The 6725-nt window shown below is 42.6% G+C and overlaps 1 long non-coding RNA gene across 1 annotated transcript; it reads left to right on the top strand.

Annotated features, from left to right (window-relative positions):
• The first annotated feature begins 308 nt into the window (after positions 1–308).
• LOC306792969 lies at positions 309–3311 on the top strand. Its single transcript, XR_013772856.1, has 2 exons — positions 309–409; positions 2561–3311. It is a non-coding gene; the product is annotated as an uncharacterized lncRNA (long non-coding RNA).
• Positions 3312–6725: the final 3414 nt, after the last annotated feature.

A 6725-nucleotide genomic window follows, 5' to 3' on the forward strand; every position in this document is an offset into this window, starting at 1 on the left:
CACACACAAAACAACGCCTACAATGATTTATTCAGATCACCATAAATGTGTAACAGTGTGAGGCCCTCACCACTGGATGTGTAAAAAACACATAAACGCACACATGCGAACATACAGCAACACCTACAGTATGCAGGGTTCATTCTTTCACCCCCTCAAAAAAAATCCAGGATTTAATCGTGTTTATTTTGAGTATTAAAGTATGAATTGTAAAATATGATGATCATCTTTGAGGTCATGGTTGAAATATTTTCCAAGGATGATTATACGTCCCCTCATGTGTTTTTCTTTCTTCCTCGCTCCCGTGCAGAAGGTGGCAGAGGATAAGGGGGCGAAGGCAAAGAAAAGCGTCGCTAAGGGTAAGAAGGATGACGGCCCCGCCCAGAACGGAGAGACCAAGACCAATGAGGTATGAGGAGGGAAAATTGGAAATAAAAATAAAAAAATCAGTCAGAGACAGACGAGAAAATAACTTTTATTCCCTTATTTTGTCAATTTGTGTAAAAACATGACATACACATCAACCGCACCTATAATCCTCCACTGCATAACATCCCTGCTTCTTATCACTAATACACATCTCTTAACACATATGCATGCTGACACACACACACACACACACACACACACACACACACACACACAGATCTACGTGTCTCGTCCGTCTGTCCGTGTGTCCTCCATCAGAAGCTCGGCTCCCTCCTTGATGTCAGTGCGAGGGCAGAGTGAGACAGTCAGAGTTAATGGTATGGTTCGAGTGTTTCTAATCCATCTTCAGAGTGCGTGTTTGGACACTAACTCATTACCTATTCAAAAAAAGTTGCATGTTAATTGAGCCAACATTTACAACAACGGTGTGCTGTGGAGTGCTGTGGCATGTGTTTCGAGAGAGAGCGAGAGACAGAGTGAGAGCGAGTGAAGAAGAGAAGGAGTGATGTCGCCGCGTGCAGTGAAGTGGGCCAAGGACAACTTTTGAGCAGGAAGGTTTTGCTGCGAGACGTGATTGGCTGTTCGTAGACAGCTGGCTCCACTAGTGGTCAGGTCAGGAAAGAAAGAGATGATTCCTGCAGATACCACAGGAGTTATGTCTTTCAGCGAGTAGCTTTCCAGAGCTATTAAAACATATAGAATACCACGATAACACACATAAGTCACTGACGAGCATTCATTTGAGCTGGCAGCTTGAAGCCGGACCAATCATCAAATTATGGTGAGTGGTCACGTTTTTCCTTTCGCGACTTGTGATACTTTTGGATTTATTCGCTCAGACTTGGAGGTCTCCATATCTGACATCCCGATAAGATGGAGGTGAATTCAATTGTGTTTGTGCTGCTCCCAACATTAAAACAATTATATTCGAGGAATTCAACGGCAGCGCGTCTTTTCAGAAACAAGGTTCCCGTTACTTTTGATCATCAACAGATCTCACCGTAAAAAAGGTTGTAATTGGAACTACTTTCTGCTCGAGAAGTAGTCCCAACGACTCACCGCATAAAACCGAAATGCATAGAATCGAAACTGTCTGCTTCAACGAGTGGACTAGAGTCCATGTTCTAGATCTGAAAGGGTTACGTAATCCTGATGACTCCATAACTGCTTCTTGGAACACGGCCCAGTTTATCAAAGTAGAACAACACTGCAGCTGTTCTGTAAATACTACATCTATACAACTCTTCTCTGAGGGACAATGCAATTTCTGAATTATACCTGAAGTAATGAATAAACCTAATGTGCTCTATTGCCAAGAGTTAGATGAGAAGATACCGCTCTCATGTCTTTACCAATCTCCCAGGAAGAGCTCCGGCTTTGAAGCCAATCTGAATGGCCAAAGCGTTGGATTCCAACCTCCGGGCTCGTCATGCGATGCCATTGAGCCCAAAAAGATTTTTTTCCATTGAGTTATATCGGGAAAGAGACAACTATAAATCAGCAGATCATTTGACAAAAAAAAAAATGTAAATCTACTAATAGCTGAAACTAAAGCAACAGGGAGAGTTAAAGGAAACGCGAATGTGCCTGGCTCTGTCTTCAGCTTTTATAAACCAGATATCACTTTTTAATGAGTAAGCTTCAGGGTAGATGCCCCAGATGAATAGGGTAAATCTAATTAGCTAATAGATATGAACATACTTACATTAACAAAAATTGTATGTTTAAATATGCAAAAAAGGCATCATGTAATGGCAAGAAGTCTACAAATGCAAAATGGACTAATTAGTCAAATGCACATAAATGTCTGTCTTGGCTGTTTTCTTTCCACTAGTCTCAAAGAAGACATGTTATTGAGGCACAATAGCCCTAAACTGCGCAGTGAGTGATAAACTATGCATTTGCTGCGGTGTCTCCCCTTTAGAGGTGCTGGTAGGTGGATTTGTTTTTGAAACAACAGACAGGCTAGCCCTTCCAACCTGTTCCAAGTCTGTATGCTAAACTATGCAAACCACCTCCTTGCTCTCCTTCCCCAAAAAGTCCAGTCGGTTTTTAGAACCTACCTGTGGCGAGATTGATGGGAGCCGCCTGCGTCGTCGTGTAACTCACTCCTCTCTTCTCTCCTTCAAAGGTAACTGAGGCGGCGGCGGAGGAGGCGGCCGAGGAGAAGGCGTAAAGACACGGGGCGCGTCCACCGACTCGTCCCCCTTCTGACAACCGTGGCAGCAAAGCATCTTTTTTTACTGACGATTTTTGTACCATGCTGAATTTTTTTTAGACTTGTGATAGTAGAGACGGACAACCAGCAGCCCCATCCCATATGTTCATGCTCCCTCACCCGCAGTATGTGTTTTGCTCTACTCTCCTCCATCGCTAAACGCAGAAAAAGACAGAATGAAGTGTTTTTATCGGGCGGCTGCAGATGTTCTTCATCTTGCCTGAAGGGGGCCGTAGCCACGACTGCTATACATGTAGTCTCCACGAAGGATCATGATTATCATTGGCACTCTTGACTCCCCCCCCCCCCCCCCCCCCTGACTCCCCCCCCTGTGGTTTGGATGCAGACCATGGAGAACATCTGCAGCTTTTGAAAAAGATTTTAGTTTTTAGAATCACCACCACTGTGTTTCACATGTAGCTCTTTTTGTACATGTGTGCTGGAGTGAATGTGTTTGTGGGTCTCTGTGTGTGACTTTATTTACCCCCCTTATCTTTTTCTCTTCCTCCCCTCCTGACCGCCTTGTCCTGCAGCAGAGTGACATAGCAATAATGAGTGGTGCTTCTGTTCTACACGCCTCTATTGGCTTTGGACCCTCTGGGCTTCTCTTGAGTTTCATCCTGTTGGGAGAATATTTTGAAAATAAAAGAAAAAGTTGATGTCACATTGCGGTTTTGGTGGTTTTTTTTTTCATGCGTCTCCTCCCTTATTGTTGTGTAAAACTACTGCAAGCAGAATTATAATTGTTGTGCATTGCATTTACTTTTTTTTTTTTTGGACAGTGATGCCACCTGTTTGCCACTATTTGTCACCTATGCTGTTTTTTTTGGCAAACTCGGGTATCCGACATGTGGTATGCGTTCTTCTGTGTTGGAGAGCTCCTTTTCACTGGGTTCATGTTTAGAATTACTTTTTAAACCAACACAAAGCCGGTGCTGTGTGTGAGAGTGTGACAGTGAGTGAATGAGTGAATGAGGTCGCCAGGGGCACGTGGCTGTGTTAAATACAACTGCTGTGTCAGGGAGTGAAAGGTCAGCATTTGCCGAGAGAGTGGTGGGACTGACGAAACCGTACGCTTTCTCCATTCAGGGACAAACTGTCACTCACTCTCACGGACCAATGATGTGGACCAGTTCCCTTTTTCTCCGTGTGAGGAAGTCTGAACACCACGGATACTTTAGAGACCAATTTTAAAAATGTATTTCCAGAAGCCTCGGTCAACAATATGAGGGTTCCTTTAATAGAACGTGGCAGCAGAGGGAATGTGTTGCAACTGCTGAATACATACAAATTACATTTTGACAGGTTTGTTTTTTTAACATCAATCGTATGATCTGACCTTTTGACCCAAACTGCTGAAATCCAGAGTGAAGCTGCACAGGAACAAAAAAAACAACAACGTGTAGACCTCAGCAAACAAGAACACGTGACAATTAAATGAAGCTCTTCTTGGAAACGCTCGAATGGCAGCACAGGCACAGATCATAGACGCTATAACTCACAATGCAAAGAGGCACATTAAGATATCACAATCCTGGATTAATGCGTTTGTTTATGGCCGTTCTGAATCATTCACACGGGGAATACACTCGTGTGTATGACGGTATCACAAGAAATGGCAAAAACTTCAGGAAGCAATTTGGTCAAAGCGGTGCGGCCAAGAGCAATAAAGCTCACACCTTTTTAAAATGGAAAATGCAATTGTTGTCGAAGTTATAAACCATCATGTCCATCACAGGTGATTAATTACGGCGAGCTCAACACACTGTCACAGAAAATCGAATCGCATGTCCCTCCATTGTCGGTAACCTTTGACTCCTCCGTGGCCCCCCGTGCACTAATTCCTGCTGCAGAATGAGGTTGCCTCCTTGTGGCCACGTCGGCCAGCACAACGGCAACACTTCAGGGGTCAGGATGAAGGGGGTGACCCACAAAGATTCAGACGTGGCCTCAACTCTGCTGTAATGGGTTTTCCAAGTCGTAAAGCCTGTGAAATTTTACGGATCTAGTTTATTGGTTAAAGAGACCATTCTAGCGTGGTTGCCGGCTACACCTTCACTCTGAATTCCTGGAAAGCAATAGAGGCAGATATATGCAAAAACAATAGTCGTAAATCAAGCACTCCTTTATTGTCATTAGGCCTTGGAATTTACCATTTTGTACTTCAGCCTTTGACACGGCTGACTGTTGTCAGTGGAGGGTCAACATACATTATGTGACCCGGGCTCGGGTTAAAACGTGTGGGCTCCAAACTGTTCCTCTATAAAAACAGTTCAGACGTGATATGACTATGTATCAGTGTTGTAGTCAAGACCGCCAAAATCCAGACCACGACCAGTAAAAGTCCCACACTGCATGGCACACTTGTGGAACATGCAAACCAGAGGCCCCCCTCAAATTGATCTGAAAGATCCACTTTCCCATAAAAACACACACAGAAAACAGATGATCTTCATTAATACTATGTGTGGATGTATGAGTGTACCAGGAGGAACGTCTTAATAAATGATTTACGTGAGTAATCAGAGTAATGTTGTCAACAAATAAATCAGACAATGCACAGGCAGTTTGGTGATAACGAAATAAAGTCCAGATTCCTCTTAGGCCGAGACGAGGCCGAGTAAAAATGCTGTCTGAGCCCAGATTAAAACCTACAAGTGGTCTCGATACCAAGACCATCTTGAGTACTACAGCACTGCTATGCATATAATATATATGTTACATATTCATTTCATGATTCACACCTTGTTAAGAAACGAATTCAATTATTATATTTAAATATATTAAAGAACTGTGAAAACCAAACACATTTTCGGGAAATAACAGAGGCCGAGATTTAGTCATTCATCTGTTCAAGTTTCTATCATCAGCTTCTCTCCAGCCACACACCCGTCTGTTCCCTGATGCCTCTGCCGGGGATTTAAAACAATCTCTCTATAAATAGGAGAGTGGTTGCTGTACAAGTGCGTATGATTTTTTTAAATGATGCTGTTGGAACAAACTAAATAAATTCAATGATGTAGGAATTCATTATTTAGGTAGATTACACCACATAAGCACCTGCAGATTACGCACGGGGTGTATTATACTGAGGGGGAAAGAAAATAACAACAGGGATGGAAATGTGTTAAACACTTCAAGGTTTGTCAGTGTTTTTTAAATTTTAAATACAGTCTTTGGTTCCTCTTCGGTGTGTACATATCGCTCACTGGACTTTAGGTTGTGCTCTCCCTGGATTGCTGTAACGAAACACAACATTACTAAGGAGGCCATTTGTTTTGGAACTGATGAAGTAGTCTCAGGGAATTTTCAACAGAAGATAGACGACGGTAATATTAGAGATGCGTGTTAATTAGTGAGGCGTGCTCTCATCGATGTCTTACTTCAAATAAAAGAAAGTTCAAAAGGTCAGTAAGAGACTGGGAGCTTGTGGAATTTTTTGGAAGGGGGGCTGCATGATACATGTATTTTATAAATATATAAAATACACTGTTTACATAAATAACAGCATATTAATTGATGTAGGAGACATGTGTTCTTCTCTTTCTCAGTTTTCTAGTGAACCGCAGAGGAAGTGTGCCGTGTGATGCATTTCCTTGATTATCTATCTTGGCGTAAATGTCTCATTGACATTAAAATTCCTGTAACTCATGAGGTGTCATTCATTAAGCTGCATTCCTCTTCTTCTTCAACCCTTCCCCCATTTTACTGCCTGGCAGTATTTGGAAGAGAAATGGACGACTTCCCCACCAAACGGCTCCCAGAGAGAGTGGGTGTGTTAGCCAGACATCTTGTTACACAACAACGACAGACTAATCACAAGCGAAGCCAACAACACACAAAAAACACACACACAGAATGAAGACAGCTAGGTGTATTATTAATAAAACAGCGCTAAGACGGTTAGGTCGGCTGTAAATCCCCTTCAAACACGGCAGCCATATTCTACATCCGCAGCTACAAATACATAACAAAATAGGACAGGAATTGCGTTGTATTAATCCGCAACAAATTCTAAATGATGGGTGCATATGCCTTTAATGACTAAAAACGTGATTAAATGTCATTTAGCTACGAG

The sequence above is a fragment of the Melanostigma gelatinosum genome, assembly GCF_949748355.1.
Source record: "Melanostigma gelatinosum genome assembly, chromosome: 19".
NCBI lineage: Eukaryota > Metazoa > Chordata > Actinopteri > Perciformes > Zoarcidae > Melanostigma > Melanostigma gelatinosum.